General features: G+C 38.7%; 2 pseudogenes; one reads left to right on the forward strand and one right to left on the reverse strand.

Annotated features, from left to right (window-relative positions):
• The first annotated feature begins 976 nt into the window (after positions 1-976).
• On the forward strand, positions 977-1,408 carry LOC119811872 (annotated as a pseudogene).
• A 17,009-nt stretch (positions 1,409-18,417) lies between these two features.
• Positions 18,418-21,351, reverse strand: LOC119811935 (annotated as a pseudogene).
• Between the last annotated feature and the right edge of the window lie 932 nt (positions 21,352-22,283).

The raw sequence follows: 22,283 nt of genomic DNA on the forward strand, positions 1-22,283 counted from the left end.
GGTAATAGCATCATGGAAAGTCAACAAAAGTCAGATCTTTCATTTCCTGAATCATCACTGCATTTTGGATAATATTCCCTTAATTTTAAAGGTGGCAGAAAAGATGTTGTTACTTTTTGGGGTGGGGGTTAAGAGATTTAAACATTAAATATAAATTACTATTTGGGGAGGTAAGTCGGGGTGTCAAGGCATAAGTAACTGACTTCAAAATGCAAGATAGGATTGATGGTCAAGCATACAAACAGTCCTAGTTTTATTGTCTCATTGGTTGGTTGGGTATTAGAATATAATCCAGTCGAAGGGTGTGGGGATAGAGTGCAAATTCATTCATGCATTTTCCCCCAAATTATATACTAAGAATCTGTAATGTCTCTGCTAGTAGAGTAAAATATTCATGAGCTAGCTGGAGAAACACACACACACACACACACACACACACACACACACACACACACATGATAATACACTGTGCTTGGTGCTAGTAGTATTAATAAAGCCTTTTGAGAACAAAGAAATGAGCATCAGAAGTATTGGGCAAAGCTCTGGGGATAGGCAGACACAGAAGGAGGAAGGGAACTTTGGTCTACTAAGAAAGAAGTTGAAGATTGGCGGAGGCTGCTGCGTCTGGAGTTGCGCCTGCTGGCCAGAAAACCCCTCGCGTAGATCTGCCAAGTGTCGCTGCTCCGGCCAGTGGAGCTTACTCTTTTACTCCTGCTCCATCTGCAGCTACCCGCACGAAGGAAGACAGTAGGGCTCTAGGCTGAAGGTTAAAACTCTCACTGAAGGAACATGTGGTTCCCTTGTAGATCATTCAAGAGGAAGATGGAAGGAGCCATTTAAAATCTAATTAAACTGCAGGCTGCAAGACTGGGGCCTGAGGGCTGGCAGTGGAAAACTGTTGGGCTGTGATCTCTCACTGAAAAGTCCCATGTGCCTTTTTGCTTCCTGCAAAAGGAAGGAAGACAAGGAGGAGACCATGTCTATAGCCTTAAAGCAAGTGTTCAACAAGGACAAGACCTTCTGGCTCAAGAGGAAATTTGAACCTGGCACGCAGAGGTTTGAGCTGCATAAACGAGCTCAGGCATCCCTCAACTCGGGTGTGGACCTGAGAGCAGCCGTGCAGTTACCCAGAGGGGAGGACCAGAATGACTGGGTGGCTGTGCACGTGGTGGACTTCTTCAATCGCATCAACCTCATCTATGGCACCATCTGTGAGTTCTGCACTGAGCGGACCTGCCCCGTGATGTCAGGGTGTCCCAAGTACGAGTGTCGGTGGCAGGACGACCTCTAGTATAAGAAGCCAACTGCACTACCAGCTCCCCAGTACATGAACCTGCTTATGGATTGGATTGAAGTCCAGATCAACAATGAGGACATATTTCCGACATGTGTTGCATCGATGTTCTGAGGAGTCTTAGCAGGATTCCTTCTGAGAAAAAAACAAGTTCAGGAAATTCGGAGGAAGCTGAGAATTTGTCTTTCAGCACAGGGTTCTTAGTATGTCAATGTACATTTTAGGAATTTCCAAGAAGAGTACTTTAAAGTGTCTTTTATTTACACACTTTGTCTGTCTGCATGTGTGTAAAGGCAAATGCCAGGTGTGTGTGTGGAGGTCAGAGTACAACTTGCAAGAACAGGTTCTCTCCTTCAACCTAGTGCATCCCTGGAGAGAACCAGGTTATCAGGCTTGTACCTGCTGCTGGCCCCGATAAAAGAGTTTTCGGTATGTGTGTGGCCATGCTTGACGTGGTGCTTTATTCTTCCTTTTAGAATGGAATTCATTCACAGGTGTCATTTGTTTATTGTTTAGACAGGGTATCTCTATGTGGCTCTGGCTGTTTGGCACTTGTAGGCAAGGCTGGTCTCCAACTCACAGGGATCTACCTACTTCCCTCCTGAGTGCTGGGATTAGATGCTTATTCCACTACTTACAGCTAGCATTTTTAATTTTAAGGAAATATTAACTTATATATATATTAAAGTTGTCATCTTATCTGGGCCTTCTATCCAAAACACAGATTCCCTGACCTTGGGGAATACTTGCCCAGCATGGCCAAGGTCCTGGGTTTAAACCTTTAGCCCTGCAATAATAATAATAATAATAATAATAATAATAATAATATAATTAATAATAATAAATTTCTTAAATGAGACTTAAAAACCTGTAACTTAACATCAGACAACAAAAAGTATAATTACTACACTGTATAATTGTTCTTTTTCCTTTTTTGGCTGAAATTTTGTATGTTTTGAACAAAATCTCTCTCTCTAGACCCTGGTAACTTCCTTTCTACTCTATTCTTATGAACTAGGCATTTTTAGATTCTACATGTAAGATAGTGCTGTGTTGCTTTCATTGGTTGAATAAAGAAACTGCCATGGCCTTTTGATAGGGTAACAAGATAGTATATTTGCCTTTGTGTGCCCCACTATGTTCATCCATGATTCATAAATTTTCATACTTGTTATTGTAAATGATAAAAGGAAGAGACAGAGAGAGAGAGTTGGCACAAGTTTCCATGTGTAGGCCTGTTGGCCTGGAACTCATTATATAGCCTTAGTTGGCCTGGACTGCTTCAGCCTTCCAAGTGGTAGGATAATAAATGTGTGTCACCACACCTAGCTAAGTTTGCCTTTTAAGACTTCCTTATTTTTATTTATGTGTATGTATAAGAGAATGCCAGACTCCCAGGAGCTGGACTTATGGGCAGTTGTGAGCTGCCATGTGGGTTCTGGATAACAGAACCCAAGTCCTCTGCAAGAGCAATAAGTACTCTTAACTACTGCACTATCTCTCCAGCCCTGATTTCCTTCCTTTGAAAGACTGAAAAATATTCCATTATGTATATATGCCACATTTTCTTTATTCAGGCATCTATTTGTATATTTGATGATTGAATACATAAATACCGTATGTCTTATATTTTCAAAAAAAAGAAAGATGTTGAAGATTGTTAAAGCAAAGGTTCAAGACATGACAGTTTCAATTTTAGGGGTGTAGAATAGATATAGGTGAGATTAGGTTACATAAATAAAGAGAATACTGTAATAGTCAATAGCCAGGCAAGAGGGTAGATGGAGAACACAAGTCTAGATTTGGAAGTGATAACATGCTTTTTCTAAAGCATGACAGCTGTCAGAGTGTTACTCAAGTGTTAGATGACTATGATTCTGATTTCTATTAAAAATAGTTCTATACTTAAAATATTATTATCATTTTATTATTATTGTGTGTGGTGGAGATAGAACTGTGTGCCATGGCTAGTGTTCATAGGTCATAGGACAACTCTGCTGTGGGATAATGCTCTTGTACACTGTAAAATTTGTCACTCATATTAGTTTAATAAAACACTAATTGTTCAGTAGCCAGGCAGGAAGAATAGGAAGGGTGACTGGACTAAGAGAATTCTTAGAAGAGAAAATACAGAGAGTAAGTTACCAGCCAGATGCAGAGGTAACAAAATAAGAATGCCTTACTGAAAAAAGGTACCAAGCATGCGGCTGAATATAGACAAGAATTATGGGTTATTTAAGTTGTAAGAGCTAGTTAATAATAAACCTGAGATAATAGGCCAAAGAGTTTATAATTAATATAGGACTCTGTGTGTTTCTTTGGGACTGAATGATTGCAGGTCTGGGTGGAACAGAAACATCTGTGCTAAACAGCTCTCTGGAGTTTGTTGTCACTGGACTTGAACCCCAACCACCAAGTTTGCATGTGATACACCCTTACCTGCTGAGCCATCTTGCTAACCCAAAATACCTGATAGCAGTTTAGGGAAAGAGTAGGCTAAGACCCAATCACAAGTGTGTCATGGACTTTTTACTGATGCAGTATTTCTAACCATTTTTAAGGGCGAGGAATAGTCATTAGATACATATAGTTCATTTTGTATCATTTCTGTTTCACAGAATATTCTTCTATTTTTATTTATTCTTCTCTCATATATCATATCCCTGCCACAGTTTCCCCTCCCTCTTCTCCTCCCAGTACCCCTCACCTTTCCTCCAGATCCACTCCTCCTTCATATCCGTTCAGAAAAGGGGAGGCATACCAGGGTTATCAAGCAAATATGGCATATGTTGCGATAAGACTAGACACATTCCTTCATATTAAGGTTGGATGTGGCAACACAGTAGGAGGAAAAGGGTCCCCAAAGCAGGCAAAATAGACATAGCCCCTGCTTCCACTGTTAGGTGTCCCACAGGAACATCAACCTGCACAACCATAACATATATGCAGAAGACCTAGGTCAGACCCACAAAGGCTCCTTGATTATCAATTCAATCTCTGTGAGCCCCTATGTTTTTGACCCCTCTGGCTCCACAATCCTTTCTCCCTGTTTTCTACAGGATTCCCCAAGCTCTGTCTAATGTTTGGCTGTGGTGGGTCTCCATATCGGCTCCCATCCCGTTGTTGAATGAAGCCTCTTAGATGATGATTATGCTAGGCTCTGGTCTACAAGTATAGCAGAGTATCAATAGCAATAATGTCATCAATTTTTTTCAGACATGTTTGGTATTGTCCTAGGTCTCTGGGTTATATTGCCTCTGGTTCCTGTCCTCCATACATTGTCAGGCATGGGCTGCCTCTTGCAGCTTGGGTCTCAAGTTGGATCAGTCATTGGTTAGCTATTTCCTGAGTCATCATTATGCTGGGACGTTTTATAGGCAGGACACATTGTAGGCTGAAGGTTTTGTGGCTGGTTTGGAGTCCCAGTCTCTTCATTAGAAGCCTCACCTAGTTACTGGAGATGGCCAATCAGGATCTGTATTCCCCATTACTAGGAGTGTTATATTTTGCGGGGGAGTTTCCATTACACTAGGTTTCTACTTTATTCCAGAAATGCCTCATAATTCCAGTTGTCTCTCTATCTCTCCCAGTACTCTCTCCCTCCACCCCTACACCTGATCCCTCTGGTTCTCATGCTCATTCAACTTCCACTCCACCCATGAATCTATTGCATTTTCTCTTCCCAGGAAGATCCCCTTGAGTACTCCCTGTTACTTAGCCTCTCTGGGTCTATGGATTACAGCATGATTGAACTTTACAGCTAATATTCACTTATAAGTGAATACATACCATGTTTATCTTTCAGGGTCAGGATACCTCACTCAGGATGAATTTTTATAGTTCCATTCATTTGTCTCTAAATTTGATGATAATACATTTTTAAATATCTGAGTAATACTTCATTGTGTAAATGTACCACCACTTTTTAAAAAAAATCCATTCTTCAGTTGAGGGACATTTAGGTTGATTTCAATTTCTGACTATAACAAATAAAGTTACTATGAACATAGTTGAGCAACCGTCCTTGTGATAGGATGGTGCATCCTTTGGGTACATGCCCAGGAGTGGTATACCCAAGTCTTGAGTTAGAGTGAAACTGCCACATGGATTTCTAAAGTGGCTGTACACTTTTGTACTCCCACCAGCAATGGGGAAGTGTTTTCCTCCCTCTACATTTTGGCCAGCATGAACTGTCACTTGTGTTTTTGATCTTAGGCTGTGGTTTTGTCCTATTAATAGTGTCCTTTGTCTTGCAGAAACTTTTCATTTTCATTAAGTCCCATGTAATAATTATTGATCCCAATTCCTGTGTTATCAGTGTTCTGTTCAGGAAGTTTCTCCTGTGCTAGTACCTTCAAGGTTATTTCCCACTTTTTCTCGATCAAGTTAAGTGTATCTGGTTTTAAGATGAGGTCTTTAATACACTTGGACTTGAGTTTTCTGCAGGGTCATAGATATGGATCTATTTGCATTTTTCTATATGCAGACATACAGTTAGACCAGCACCATTTGTTGAAGATGATTTCTTTTTCCTACTGTATAGTTTTGACTTTGTTGAAAATCAGGTGTGTGGGTTTATGTCTTGGTCCTTGAATAGATTCTATTGATCAGCCTGTCTGTTTTTATGTCAATACCATATAGTTTTTATTTTCATAGCTCTGTAGTGCAGCTTGAAATCAGGAATGGTGAGACCTTCTAAAGTTCTTTTATTATATAGGATTGTTTTAGTTTTCCTAGATTTTTTTGTTTTTCCATATGAGATTGAGTGCTCTTCTTTTAAATCCTAAAAAGAATTGTGTGGAAACTTTGATGGGGATTTTATTAACTCTGAAGATTGTTTTTAATAAATGGTGATTTTTATTGTGTTAAAATGGATTTTACTAATCTATGAGCATGGGAAATCTTTCTGATATCTCCTTTGATTTCTTTCTTCAAAGACTTGAAGTTATTGTCATATAGGTCATTCACTTGTTTGATTACAGCTACACCAAGATATTTAATATTATTTGTGGCTATTGTGAAGGGGGTTGTTTGCCTCGTTTCTTGCTCAGACCATTTGCTGTTTATATGTAGGAAGGCCCCTGATTTTTCTGTTTAGTTAGTCTTTTATCCAGCCACTTCAGTGAAGGTGATTATAAGGTATAGGGTTCCCTGGTAGAATATTTAGGGTCACTTATGTATATTATCATATAATCTTTAAATATTAATACTTTGACGTCAGCCTTTCCAATTTGTATCTCCTTTAATTGTCTTACTACTCTAGCTAGAACCTCAAATACAATATTGAATAGATATGGAAAGAGTGGACAGCTGTGCCTTATTCCTGATTTTAGTGGAATTACTTTGAGTTTCTCTCCATTTAATTGGATAGTGTCTGTAGGCTTCCTGCAAATTGCCTTTATTATGTCCATGTATGTCCCTTGTTTCACTAATTTCTCCAAGACTTTTATCATGAAGGGGTGTTGGATTTTTGTCAAAGGCTTTTTCAGCATCTAATTAGTTGATAATATCTCTTTTTTCAGTTTGCTTAGATGACAAAATTACATTGGTTGTTTTTTGTATGTTGAACCATCCCTGCATCTCTACCATGAGGCACACTTGACCATGGTAGATGATTTTTTCAATGTGTTCTTAGATTCAGTTTGCAAGTATTTTGTTAAGTATTTTTGTATCAATGTTCATGAGGAAAATTGACCTGCAATTCTCTTTCTTTGTTGAATCTTTGTGTAATTTGGGTATCAGAGTGACTGTGGCCTCCTAAAATGAATTTGGCAATGCTCTTTTTTCTATTTTGTGTAATAATTTGAGGAATATTAATATTAAGTCTTCTTTGAAATTCTGGTAGAATTCTGTGCTAAAACCTCTGGCTCTGGGCTTTTTTTTTTTTTTAGTTGGGAGACTTTTAATGATTGCTTTTATTTTCTTAGGGGCTATCAGTCTATTTACATTGTTCATATGATCTTTATTTAATTTTGGTAAGTGGTATCTATAGAGAAAAATTTTTATGTCTTTTAGATTTTCCAATTTTGTGGAGTGCAGGTTTTTGAATATGACCTAATGATTCACTGGATTCCCTTGGGATCTGTTGTTATACTCTCCTTTTTGTTTCTGACATTGTTAATTTGGATATTTAGTTCAGATAAGGGTTTATCTAGCTTGTTGATTTTCTCAAAGAACCAACTCTTTGTTTCATTAATTTTTTGTATTGTTCTCTTTGTTTTTATTTTATTGATTTCAGCTTCAGTTTATTTCCTGCTTTCTACTCCACTTGGGTGTGTTTATTTCTTTTTGTTCTAGAGATTTCAGGAGTTCTTATAAGTTACTAGCATGAGATTCTCCAATTTTTTAAGGAGGGTACTTAGTGCTATGATCATTTCTCTTATCACTGCTTTCATCGATGTCCCATGAATTTGGGTATGTTGTATACTCATTTTCCTTGAATTCTAGGAAGCTTTTAATGTCTCTATTTCTGCTTTAACCTGTTAGTCATTCAGTATAGAGCTGTTCAGTTTTCACTAGTTTATGGGTTTTCTGTTGTTGTTGAAATCCAACTTTAATCCGTGGTGGTCTAACAGTATGCAGAGGATTATTTCAAGTTTCTTGTATTTGTTGAGACTTGCTTTGTAACCAAGTATGTGGTCAATTTTGGAGAAAGTTCTGTGAGATGCTGAGAAGAAGGTATATTATTTTCTGTTTGGGTGAAATGTTCTGTAGATATATCTATTAGGTACATTTGGTTAATAAAGTCTGTTAACTCCGTATTTCTCTGTTAAATTTTTGTCTAGATGACTTGTCCATTGGTGGGAATGGTTTATTGAAGTATCCCACTATCAATGTATGAGGGTCGATGTGTGATTTAAGCTATAGCAATGTTTCTTTTACAAATGTGGGTACACTTACATTTGGGCATAGATGTTAAGAATTGTGGCAACATCTTGGTGGATTTTGCCTTTAATGCATGTGAACTGTTTTCCCCTATTTTTAAATTAATTTTGGCTTGAAATCTATTTTGTTAGATATTGAAATAGCTATACCAGTTTACTTCTTGGGTTCATTTTCTTGGAAAATCTTTTTCCAACTCTTTACTTTGAGCTAATGTCTATCTTTGATGTTGAGTAGTGTTTCTTGTATTCAGCAGAAGGATGGATTCTGTTTCTATATCCATTCTCTTAGCCTGTGTCTTTTTCTTGGAGAAATAAATTTGTTGATATTGAGAGCTATCAATGACTAAATATTGTTAATTCGTGTTATTTTCTTGCTGTAGTTAGTTGTTGTGGTGGTGGTGGTAATGTGTGTGTGTGTTTGTGTTTCCCTTCCTTCAATTTTTCTGTGTGAGATTATTTATTGCTTGTGTCTTCCTAGGTGTAGTCAACCTCCTTGGGTTGGAGTTTTCCTTCTGGTACCTTCTGTAGGGCTGGATTTGTGGGTAGATACTATTTAATTTGACTTTGTCATGGACTATCATGTTTCCTTAAGCTATGGTGATTGAAAGTTTTGCTGGGTATAGTAGTCTGAGATGTCACCCGTAATCTCTTAGAGTCTACAAGATTATGGAGAGCCGGGCGGTGGTGGCGCACGCCTTTAATCCCAGCACTCGGGAGGCAGAGGTAGGCGGATCTCTGTGAGTTCAAGGCCAGCCTGGTCTACAAGAGCTAGTTCCAGGACAAGCTCTAAAAAAGCTGCAGAGAAACCCTGTCTCGAAAAACCAAAAAAAAAAAAACCAAAACAAAAACAAAAAAAAAAAACAAAACAAAACAAAAAAAAAAGATTATGGAGGATTCTCATTGGGTAATAAAGAAACTGCCTGGCTCATTTAATAGGCCCGCCCTTAGGTGGGTGGAGTAGACAGAACAGGAAGAAGGAAGTGAGGTAGGTGGCTCAGTCAGATGCCACACCTCTCCTAAGTGAGATAAATCGCCATGCCTCTCCTCTCTGAGCCAGATGCCATGAAGCCAGCCACCAGGTCAGACATGCTGAATCTTTCCCAGTAAGACACCATTCGTGGTGTTACACAGATTATTAGATATGGGTTAGTCAAGATGTGAGTAAGAGGCTGAAACTAATGGGCCAGGTATTATTTAAATGAATACAGTTTGTGTGTTGTTATTTCGGGTTTTTATCTAGCTGTGCGGGAGCCAGGTGGCCAGGAGCGGGGCGGCGGGAACACAGCCTGCAGCTCACCACACTACAAGACATCTACCTAGGCCCTTCTAGCTTTTAGAGTCTCTGTTGAGAAGTCAGGTATGATTTTTAATATGTCTGCCTTTATGTGTTACTTGGCCTTTTCCCTTGCAACTTTTAATATTCTTTCTTCTGTATGTTTAGTATTTGATGATTGTGTGGTAAGGGTACTTTCTTTTCTGGTTTACTATACTAGGTTTTCTGTAAGCTTCTTGCACTTTTAAAAGCATCTCTTCTTTAGGTTAGAAAAGTTTTCTTCTATGATTTTGTTTAAAATATTTTCTGGGACTTTGAGCTAAGATTCTTCTTCTTCTATTCCTAATATTTTTAGGTTTGGTTTTCTCATAGTGCCCATGATTTCCCGAATATTTGGTGTCAGAAACTTTTTAGATTTTATATTTTGTTTGACAGTTGTATCAATTTCTTCATGGTATCCTTAATGCCGAAGAACCTCTCTTCCGTCTCTTGTATCCTGTTGATGATACTTGTGTCTGTAGTTCCTTTTCACTTACTTAGGTTTTCCATATGCAGGATTCTTTCAGTTTCCAACTTCTTTGTTTAGTTTATTTCCATTCTCAGATCTTCAACAGTTTTATTAATTTTTTCCACCAGTTTTTTTTTCTTGACTTTCTTTAAGAGATTTATTAATTTCCTTCATCATTTATTTGTGTTTTAATGGATTTCTTTAAGGGATTTATTCATTCCCTCTTTGAAGTCCTCTATCATCTTCATAAAGTTGGTTCTAAGGTCATTTTCTTGTGCTTCAGCTATTGTGGGATATTCAGGGCTCCTATAATAGGTTGGCTGGGCTCTGGCGGTACCATATTCTCCTGGATGTTGCTGATTCTGTCCTTACACTGGCCTCTTGGCATTTGAGTTTAGAGTAATTGTAGGTTTAGGTACTGGTTTCTGAGTCTGTCTTTGTTGTCAGTGTGTTTTTCCCTTGGTTTCTGTTTTCCCTATGGCCTTCTGGCCGGGGCAGCCTCTGGTTCTGGTGACTGCCAAGACTTCTAGTTCAGTAGTATGTATCTGTTGGAGTTTTGGTGGCCTGTGTGACCTCTGGAATTCTGGGGTTTTGAGGACTGGCATGGCCTCTGATACAGCAGGGTTCTTCTGCCAGAGCTGTAGACTGGGATGTGGAGACAATGGGAATAGACTGTGAGGAAAGATAGGGTGTGGGAGAGTTCCCAGGGCAGGTGAGGTGCTTTTCTGTTCTGACTGGCATGGCCTGCACCTGAGCAGCCTTAAAGAGGATTCTATTTTATTTTTTCAGAGATCCTCCTGCCTCTACCTCCCCACTTCTGGGATTAAAGGCCTGCACCAACACTCCCTAACATGATAAACAGGTTTTACAGAAGCAAAGACAACTATTGATAACTTCACAGTAAATTATCACATTCCTATTTTATAAAACAATATACTTTTATTGAGATACACACTTTTCTCTGTCCCCCTTTTTTTCCTCCCTCTCCCATGATTCCCCACTCTCCCAATTTATTTGGGAGATCTTGTCTTTTTCTCCTTCCTATGTAGATCCATGTATGTGTTTCTTAGGGTCCTCTTTGTTGTCTAGGTACTCTGGTGTTGTAGACTATAGGCTGGTTTTTCTTTGCTTTGTGTCTAAAAGCACTTATGACTAAGTACATATTATATTTGTCTTCCTGGGTCTGGGTTACCTCACTCAATATGTTTTTTTTTCTAGATCCATCCATTTGCCTGCTAATTTTATGATGTCATTATTTTTACTACTGAGTAGTACTCCATTGTGTGAATTATCACATTTTCTTTATCCATTCTTTGGTCAAGGGGCATTTAGGTTGTTCCCAAGTTCTGTCTAAGACAAATAATGCTGCTATGAACTTAGTTGAGCACATGTTGTTGTGGTATGATTGAGCATCCTTTGGGTATATACCCAAAACTAATATTTCTAGGTCTTGAGGAAGGTTGTTTCCTAATTTTCTGAGAAATCACCATATTGATTTCCAAAATAGCTGTACAAGTTTGCACTTCCACCAGCAATGAAGGAGTGTTCCCTTTATCTCACATCTTCTCTAGCATAAGCTGTCATCAGTGATTTTGATCTCAACCATTCTGAGAGGTATAAGATGAAATCTCAGAGTTGTTTTGATTTGCATTTCTCTAATGGCTAAGAATGTTGAGCAGCAGTTCCTTAAGTGTCTTTCAGCCATTTTAGATTCCTCTGTGGAGAGTTCTGTGTTTAGGTATGTACTCCATTTTTTTTAAATTGGATTATTTGTTCTTTTTTTCTCATTTTTTTATTAAAAATTTCCATCTCCTCCTCTCCTCCCCCTTTCATCCCTTCCCCTCCACCCATACCCCCACTCCCTCTCTCTCCAGGCCAAAGAGCCATCGGGTTCCCTACACTATGTTAAGACCAAGGTCCTCCCAAATCCCCCCAGGTCCAGGAAGGTGAGCATCCAAACTGACAAAGGCTCATACAGAGCCCGACCATGCCATAGAATCAAAGCCCATCGCCATTGTCCTTGTTCTTTTGATGACCAATTTCTTGAGTTCTTTGTATATTTTAGAGATTAGACCTCTGTCTGATGTGGAGTTAGTGAAGATCTTTTCCCATTCTGTAGGCTGTTGTTTTGTCTTGTTGACCATGTCCTTTGCTTTACAGAAGCTTCTCAGTTTCAGGAGGTCCCATTTATTAATGGCTTCTCTCAGTGTCTGTGCTGCTGGTGTTGTATATAGGAAGTGGTCTCCTGTGCCAATGCATTCAAGTGTACCTCCCATTTTCTCTTCTATGAGGTTCAGTGTGATTGGTTTTATGTTAAGGTCTTTGATCCATTTGGACTTGAGTTTTGTGCATGGTGATAGAAATGGATCTATTTTCATTCTTCTACATGTTGATATCCAGCTATTCTAACACCATTTGTGGAATATTCTTTTTTTCCATTTTCCATTTTTAGCTTCTTTGTCAAAAATCAGGTCTATGTAGATGTCTGGATTGAGATCCGTGTCTTTGATTTGATTCCATTGGTTCTCCTGTCTGTTTTTATGGCAACAACAGGCTGTTTTTACCACTGTAGCTCTGTAGCAGAGTTTTAAAGTCAGAAAAAAACGGTGATGCCTCCAGAAGTTCCTTGATTATACAGGACTGTTTAGGTTATCCTGGACTTTTTGTTTTTTCTTATGAAGTTGAGTGTTGTTTTTCTGAAGGCAGTGAAGAATTTTGCTGGGATTTTGATGCACCTTGCATTAAATCTGTAGTTTGCTTTTGGTAATATTTCCATTTTTTCCTATATTAATTCTACCTACCCAAGAGCATGGAAGATTCTTAAAGGTCATTCTTAATTAAGCACTTTATCTGCTCTTTAAACAATTCTGTGAAATAAACATTATTAAATTAAACATTGCCCATTTTATAGGTGATGAGAGTGAAATAGAAAAAGTTAAGGACAGCATTTTCAATTTCTAAATTGAATTCCGGATTTAGTTCACATCTTCAGACCCTAAAATAATATCCACCTGTCTCTATTATACACACACACACAAACACACACACACACAGCACAGCACACACATAAATTGCGGCACATACACCAAACAATAATATGTAATCATAAATATATTTAAGAATTATCCTAACTGCTCCATCTCAAAGGATATGTGGTCAAATTATCCATATTGGTCTAGGAAACTTTAAGCCAATAAGAAGATCTTTCAGTAAGGTTACTACGGGATAGGGATAACTGGCCCCAGTAAAAGGAACGCAAACCAAAATAATTAAGTTGACTTACTGTTTAAAGCCTGTAAGCTTTGAGGTTCTTGGCAGTAAAATTCATCCAGTTCCAGGTATTTCAGCAAACACCCTTTGTGTATTTTGACATCTTAACAAAATAATAAAAACAAAACATGTTATAAATGTGCAAAGGTTTTAATTCTACCAATTTTAGGAGCAACTGTCAGATTTAGTCACATGAGTTAACTGGGCATTCATGAAAAACCTCAGATCCTTGAGATTATGCAAGTCATCGAGTCAGAATTTCTGTGCAAGAACCTAGAAGTTATACTTTTACTTAGTGCCCAGTGATTCTTCTCTCTAGAAAAAAAAAATTGACTTTAACTAAGGTATTATTATCTTTATGTGGAAATATCATTTATTTCCTTGACATATAACCTAGATTTTTGTTTGTTTGCTTTTGCTTTGAGACAGTTTGCTATGAAGTCTCACTCAGAATTCATTAAGCAATCCAGGCTGCCCTCCAGCTTGAGAGCTTCCTATTTTTTTCTCTCAAGGGTTGGGATTACAGGATGGTACCACCAACCTAAACTGAAATGAACATTTAAACTACTATGAAAGAGGGGCCAGAAAGAAGGCTCAGTGCAGAAAGTCCCCACATATGCAAGTGTGAACATTTGAGTTTGGATCCCTACTACCCATGGTAAAAACCTGGGCCTGATTAGGCATAGTTGTTGCCCCAGTGAGTGAGTGAGTGTGTGTGTGTGTGTGTGTGTGTGTGTAAAACAGAGACAGATGGATATCTGGTACTTGTTGGCCAGTTAGTCAAACAAACTGGGGAGTGCTATGCTCAGTGAGAGGCTTTTCTCAAAAGCAATGGGGGAAATAGTTGAAGACGACACCAGATGTGGACCTCAGTCTCCCGAATGCACATTTACCTACTCTTGTGCACACATATACTACACATACCACACTTGTGCACACATACACTATACATACCACACACCAATTTTTTAAAAGGATCTACTAGAAAAGAACAGTAATCTCTGAATTTGTCTTTTATACACCGCTCATCTTTAATTTTACAGCCTCTGATTTTATAATCTAAAAAGACACTATCAAGGCCACAAACAAAATGATTAAGCATTTGATGTTAGTGAGGAGTGAATGGTGGATCTAAGTTCATCGTGAAGTTAAGGTGCTAGGGGGAAAAACAAATGAAATAGGGGAGTTTGAGGAGAAATGCTAGGTATATGAGCTGTGCAAGATAGAAAGGGAGATGATCACTGGTTCCTGAAGTCAAATTCAAGACAGGGCAGAATGACTGTCAAGAAGAACACCTCAGACTCACTGAGGCAAGACCTCAGCATAGTGAAGATCAGTTCTCACTGCAACAGCCTTGGGTTTCTGCAGTGAACCTCTCCAGTGACAGAGAGCCAGCAAGATTTAAGAGGCACAAAAGAACACTGCAGTTTGTGCTCAAGTCCCTATTGTCACCTAACCAGCAGAAGGGAGAGCTGGGAGCTAACTTTTAATGAATGAGGGGGTCTAGTTACACTTGGCACTCAGTGAAGAGAAGAAGCAACTGGCTCATTATTATGCACCAGGCCATTCCCTCTTCTGTGTGAGGAGAATGATTGCGACTTGAAGAAGAAAGCAGCGAGCCACTAATCAGGGGAGAGCAGGTTTCACCTATTCAAGCATGTTCCAAATTATCCAATTAGCTAGATTGCCAATAAGTTTCTTGTAGCATTTCCATTGGCACTGGCGATACCATAATCAGTTGTCTTAATCAAGCCTTTAAAAACACAAATGATGAGTTGAATAGATTCATAACAAGGACTGGGCAATTAGAGACATCTGGTCACTGCTATTGAGAAGTTACTCTACATTATTTGATGTGAGTTTATATTGCCCTCTGACTTATCCTCTGACTTATGCTTCTACTTCCTTATGCCCTAAGCATCTTTTGAGTGGGTGCCATTGTCACATGGATGACCCTTACTTCAGTTCTCTTTTTGACTGTGAATCCAATGCCCCTTTGAGCCACATCCTGGTACTCTTGTTTCATTGTCACCTACCGGTTAGAATAGAGTTTGTAATCCTTAAGAAATGACATCAGAACATGAAAGACTCCAGCTCCTTACTCCCCAGGTTTTCCTGTAGACAGAGTTGTCTCAGTTTGATTTCTCTATTGCTGTGATAAGACACTGGCCAAAAGCTACCTGGGGAGGGAAGAGTTTATGTAGGGTGGCAGTCTGTCATGGAGATAAGCTAAAGTAGGAAGCCAAGGTAAGAACTTAGAGAAGAAATGAGAGAGGAATACTGCTTAGTGGCTTTCATCTCGTGGATTGCCCAGCTTGCTTTCATATATAATCCAAGACTGCCTGCTTCCAGGCGGTACTGCCCGCTGTGGGCTAGTCCCTCCCAAACCAATTACTAATTTTTTAAAAAACGGCCTCATAGACATGCCCACAGACCAGTATGATGGAGGGTGGAGGCAGTTCCTTGTTTGTGGTTCCTAATTCCCAGATGACTTTAGTTCATGTCACGGTTGACAAAAATTAACCAACACACAAGTATTTTGTCCTTGGTGAGCAGTAATAGTCTGATGACAGGGTCTGTCTACTTGTACTTCCAGGATACCTGTTTGACAAATAGCATATACAGTTGACACTCTGTGTCCAGGGAAACCACCTCCATGGATTCAATCAACCATGGATCAGAAATAATCAGAATTTAAAAGTGTGTGTATGTGTGTGTGTGTGTGTGTATATATATACATATACATATATATATGTGTGTGTGTGTCTGTGTGCAACATATGAAGAATTATTATTGACATTATTCCCTAAAAATATAGCATAACAGATTTTTTTATAACATTGGCAGTGTAAGAGGTATTCTAAGTCATTGAGAGATGATTTACAGTACACCAGAGGGTGTGCATTGGATATATACAATCACAATACCATTTTGTAGACTAAACATGAACATCTATAGATTTGATACTAGATGGAGATCTCTTAATCCATTATTCACAGACAGGCAGGAAAAACTGAACTTATAAATGTCTTATATATGATCAGCATGTAAACAGGAAGAAAAAGATGGTTAGGACCAGTTTCAATACAACTCCAACAAAGGAACAGGACAACTTATTTTAAATAAGTCTGGCCACAACAAATAGGAGAAGTCCTCAGTTTTGTTCCTTTATCACAGAGTCTAGAGTGATGTTGGAGTAGCATTACACTCACAAAATATTTGCTGAGAGATTTTTTTTCTCTCTCAAGTAAAAATTATGAACTGTGCTGATTTCCATATTTGGTTTAACACCAGCGTTCCAGAACATAAAGGAAGAGCAGGAGACAGGAACTCAGCTTTTCCTTGAGCCTCCAAAGCATTTACAGTCTAGGAATGTAAGAACTCAATGTTATCTTGGGAAGGACATTACCCTGTCTAGTGCATATGAAATATTTCTGAATTACTTTTAGGAGAGTTGAAGGCCCAAGGTTAGCACAGCTGGACCATGAGATTACCCAATAAATTAAAAATAACAATGAGCAATTGGCATAACAAAGCCCAGCACTATTACAAGCAGGCTGAATGACTGGGCAAATTGAGTAATGTTCCAAAGAGGTTTGCTTCCATTATTGGCAACTAAGCATGCAAAAATTTAAGAAATGCTCTGCTTCCTGCTTTGGCTTGAAGCAGACACTGAAATAAGCACACCAGTGTGATTGGTTTTGTAGGAGGTTAATTCCAAGAAGTACTGGCCAGGAAAAAGAAAAGTCACTTGGAAAGGGAAGAAAGGAAATGACCCATGATAGCAAGACATGGCCTAACAGTAGCTGGAGGGTGTCTCTTATAGAAAAATCAGGTTGACCATACTGGATAGTCCTCGAGTTATTCACTCCTTTCTCTCCCTGTCTCTGTCTCTGTCTCTCTCTCTCTTTCTCTCCTTCCTTCCAATGAGAATTTCATATAGTACACATATAGTACATTTTTAGCTCATTCTTTTCCATTCCCCAACTCATGTTCTTTCTCTCTCTTGCAAAGCAAAAACAAAAATAAAAGGTCACTAAAAAATGGAGTTCAGTTTGTATTGAAAAATTATTCCTGGGAATTGTGTTTACCCTGGAATATGACTGACATACCCAGTGCTACTCCCCTAAAGCAAAGTGATTTCCCCCCTTCCAGCAGCCACTGCTTGTAGATCGTGCCTTGGCCAGGGCTGGGACTTTAGGTCCTCTTCTTTGCCTCCATGATGGGATTTTGTCTGGCCTGAATTTTTGCAGGTCTCAAATGTGCCTCTGTCCTGTTGTGTCTGGAAAGTGCTGTTTCCTTAGAATCACCCTCCACCTCTGGCTCTTAAATATGACTGCTCCCTCTTCAGTTAGATCCCTGAACTCCGAGGGGAGCAGTGTGATACAAACACCCTGCTCAGGGATCACTCACTAATTTCTTAAACAACTTCTTGACATTGATGGAAAGGTTGATTCTAAAGAAATTAGCTCTTTCCTTGCTTCCAGGAAGGGAAGAAGATAACAGCAAAAGTTCCACAGGAAGAGCATCACAGTCTCCAACAACTTGGCATTAGTGCGTCTTAATTCCACTTCTGTCTCCAACATGCTTCTCTTCCCCAACCCAAATGACATGGCTCTCTAATATCAGGAGTTAAGGAAGGTGTCCCTTTTATTCCTGCACAAATCAGACCTGAAGGGGAACCAGGGTTACTTCCATAGGTTTGAGTGCTTGAATTTCACTGTTTCCATGAAATAGCATCCTTACCATTGCAACTGTCCCCCATAGACATAAAAAAAAAATCATTTTCCTAGATCTCTGGGTAATAGATTGTTTTAGGACTTTGCCTAAAATAATAAAATAAAATAATTGTTTTAGGACTTTTCCCTTTCTGGTCTTAACATTCACACTTCCATGGAGCTACTGCTCTGAACTCTCAGTCTTACAGAAATCTGTTTTGTTCCCTTCTTCTCTCATCTCACCTCTTTATTTGCTTTTCTTAATTATTGGTTGCCTGGCATCTTCATGGAGGGGACCACAGAGAATTACATTGTTATATGTGTCACTGTTCCAAAAGACAAAATATATTTGAACACATTTAAATAATACACCAAGCATACGAAGTTTCAAACAAAACTTGAATTTCCTGCACATGCTCCTATCAAATGAAGCTGCTTCTGCACGCCACTTTTTCAGCAAAACTGCTCTTCTACTTCCTTTCATGTGACCTAGATCGGCCACGAGAGCTAGAGAAGAATCGAGATGGGGAAGGCTTGTGATTTCTCTCACTAGACAAAGACATTGCTCTTCTATAGTGCTCTGATTTCAAAAGAAGCTTCTCCTTGGAGATTGTGCTGAGTGGACTCCCACATAAGGAAATCACCTCGAGGGTCAAGAGGGAGGCATGCCTTGATTTCAACTTGTTTTTTTCACCATTCGACAGTTCCACTCTTCCCATGCAGCCATAAAGTGTTCCACCATGTAGCTCACAGACAGGATCAGCAGCATCTAAGAGATCCTCAAATTTAAGAAAAGCAAAGCCAGAAGGGGTTGGAGCAACCCACACACTTCTGGATTGGTCACAGTAGCCAAAAACCTATTTGGTAAATTAAAGACTCATGTGGTCAAAAAAAGAGAGATATACAGTAAAAGAAAGATTCAAAGTCGAAGAAAATGTCTAAATGGTTCACAGTGTGTTGAAAATATATGCAAGCTAAAGGTTAAAGTTTTTTTTTTTTTTAAAAAGGAAGTAGTTGGGTGTGGTAGTACACACCTTTAATCCCAACACTTGGGAGGTAGAGGTAGATTGACCTCTGTGACTTCAAGGTGTGGTAGCACACACCTTTAATCCCAATGCCTGGGAGGCAGAGACAGACAGATCTCTGTGAGTTCAAGGTGTTGTAGCACACACCTTTAATCCCAGCACTGGGGAGGCAGAAGCAAAAGGATCTCTGAGTTCAAGGACAGCCTGGTCTATGGAGTTATTCCAGGACAAAGATATACAGAGAAAGAGAACCTGTCTCAAAAAAATAAAAGTAAAAATAAACGAAATAGAAGTTAAAATAAAGTCGTATAATATGGAAAATACACAGAGAATCTTGATACTGTATGCTATTATGCTCTCTTTGAATTGTTTGAATGCTGAGGAAGGAACAACAGCTGCTAAAAGATATTTGTTTATAAATGCTGCTGAACTAATCCAAGAAAGATATCTTGAAAATACCTTGACTTCAGAATTTGGATCTAAGGATATGATACTTTGGAAAAGAGATTCTTCTTTTGTTTTTACAGGAAATGAAACCCTGTGGATTGCTTCTATCCCAATATAGTATGATAGAATATGCCCTCCTGAAAGGTTGCTGTGAACACATTCAGAAAATTACTTCATCCAACTGAGATGAACCTGGCACACAGGTTACGCCATGAATGATCTGAATAACAGCGTCCCCATTCAGCAGGAAGCAGTTTGGAGAGAAATAACTGCGTCCATGCCCCCAAATATAGTTTATAAATGTTCTTTTACATTTATAGGGGGATATGATATAATATGAATAATTTGCACTGATATGGATTTTGCTTTAGTGATTTAAATTTAAGGTCAATTTTGTTATCTATATATGTATTTCTGATCTTGGTTAAGGTATTGTAATTGTGTAGTTCATTTTTAAAATGTAATGTATAATTAGGAAATATAGGTTGTTAATGAATAATCATTGATAATAGTCAAGCTTATAGTTATGTTAGATTTTCTAGATATATAGAGATATATTTCACTTAGATAAGCATTCCTAATATCTTTCAAAGACTACAGAATATGGCATTTAATGTTTTAATGACTTAGATTTTTCATGACAATGAGACATGTCTACTCCTGGCAGGTCAAATCTACTTCAAGAGGAAGATGGGCATCGAAGAGGCTACTTATGGAGTTTGATAGCCATTTGGGCAAGAAACTGCTCTTGCCTGGACTATTGCATAAACTGGACATAGAGAACCCTCAGAGAGAGGACTGCTGAACTTGCCTAAAGATGAGATGATCTTTTGGGGTTCCTGATTCATGAAAGAGTCTGTAAGACATTCTTCAAGACACAACAGAAAGTGACTGAACTGTCTTTGAAATTTCCTGCTTCATGGAAAAGTCTGCTGGATACTATGGGCCTATAGGCCAAAGATGGATGCCCCAACAGTACAAAAGAACTTTGGATGACTCCAGGCAGCGAGATGTCTCTGTCATTTCTAGAGTTTTGGAAGTAACTTACTTCTTGTTCACCTAGGTAATATTGTATCCTTCTGGAGTCTTTGATGGAGTTGAAGAAGAGATAGATAGTTATAGTTTTTCTTATTTATGATAAAAGATAAAGTAGCTATAAATACTGTAACTGTAATTCTTACTTGATAACTATTTTGTTATATGTAATTTTACTATGTTAAAGTGAAAGCCTTTCTTTTTTTGTTTAAACAGAAAAAGGGGAAATGATGTGGGAGAGTCTTCTGTTTGTATTGATTTCATTAATAAAGAAACTGCCTTGGCCAGCCCTTAGGTGAGTGGAATAGACAGAACAGGAAGAAGGAAGTGAGGTAGATGGCTCAGTCAGATGCCACGCCTCTCCTAAGTTAGGCAGACTGCTGTGTCTCTCCTCAGGGAGAGAGATGCAATGAAGTCAGCCGTCAGGTCAGACATGCTGAATATTTCCCGGTAAGACACCACTCATGGTGTTACATAGATTATTAGATATGGTTTAGTCAAGATGTGAGCAAGAAGCTGAAAATAATGGGCCAGGCAGTGTTTAAAAGAATACAATTTATGTGTTGTTATTTCGGGTTTTAAGCTAGCCAGCAGCCGAAAGCCGGGGGGGGGGGGGCAGGAACACAGCCCATCGGCCCTCACTACAAGCCAGAAGGGGTTGGAGCAACCCACACACTTCTGGATTGGCCACAGTAGCCAAAAACCTGTTCTAATTCAGTCTTTTTCTAAGCTTCCAAGATTACCTCTATAAAGCTTACAGTCCAATGGACAGGAGTCAGCACATTTCAAGGTCCAGGCTCCCAAAAGCTGAAGCTCAAATTCGTAGGTTCTGGCAAACCCATCTTCCCTACTCTGGCTCTGCTTCCACAGGTGCTCTCTCTTCTTGGGTGTCCACATTTATCTCATTTTATTTTATTATTATTATTTGTAAGATGCCTATTTGTATTATACTGACAGAAAGAAAAGTTGTGGATTTGGGAGACAGGGGAGGTGAGGAGGATCTGGGAGAAGATATAGGAGTAACAGAATATACTGTACTGAAAAAACCCTCCATTTTCTAAATTAAAAATAAACATTTTTAACCTTTTAAATATGTTAACAAAAAACAGAAAGAAATAAGTTTTGACAGAGAAATTAATGATCTATCTCAACTTTAATGAAATATGTGTTGCTCTAAAAATCAAATAAGGTTAATTCAGGCAGCTTCAATATGAGCACCATCATAATGAAACCTAGATTGTAGCCCAATGCAAAGGGCTCTCAAAAAGGAAGGAAAGAAAGAAAGAAGACATTGCATCAGGAAATAAAAGTTAAATTAAAAAGAAAGAAGAAATATATATGTACATATATGCATATGTTTCAATGAATATGTGCATATATTTGTATGTCTCAATATACTGCATATGTTTAGGTATAAATTGCTATACACAAAGATACCCCTTTAGCAGAAAGTCTTAGAAACAATGTATGTAAGAACAATGGAAGAAATTTTATAAGTGCATGTGGCAGAAAGGCCTTAATGGAGCACATAGGTAGTGTGGGCACACAAAACTATACAGTGAGTATCCTGGGAAGCCTAAGATTTCCTTGTTAAAAACTTCACAGACTCTCCATTGCTCTGCTTAACATGCAAATATGTGCAAATTCATCCAGAAACACACACACAGATACATAGAGACAACAGACACAATGCAGGTACACAGAGATACAGTCACATATAGAGATATACATAGGCATATAGACACACGGATATACATAGGCACACATTCACATATGCACAGCATACATACACAAACATATACATATACAGACAGGCACACACACACACA

Source organism: Arvicola amphibius, chromosome 1 (genome assembly GCF_903992535.2).
Source record: "Arvicola amphibius chromosome 1, mArvAmp1.2, whole genome shotgun sequence".
Lineage (NCBI taxonomy): Eukaryota > Metazoa > Chordata > Mammalia > Rodentia > Cricetidae > Arvicola > Arvicola amphibius.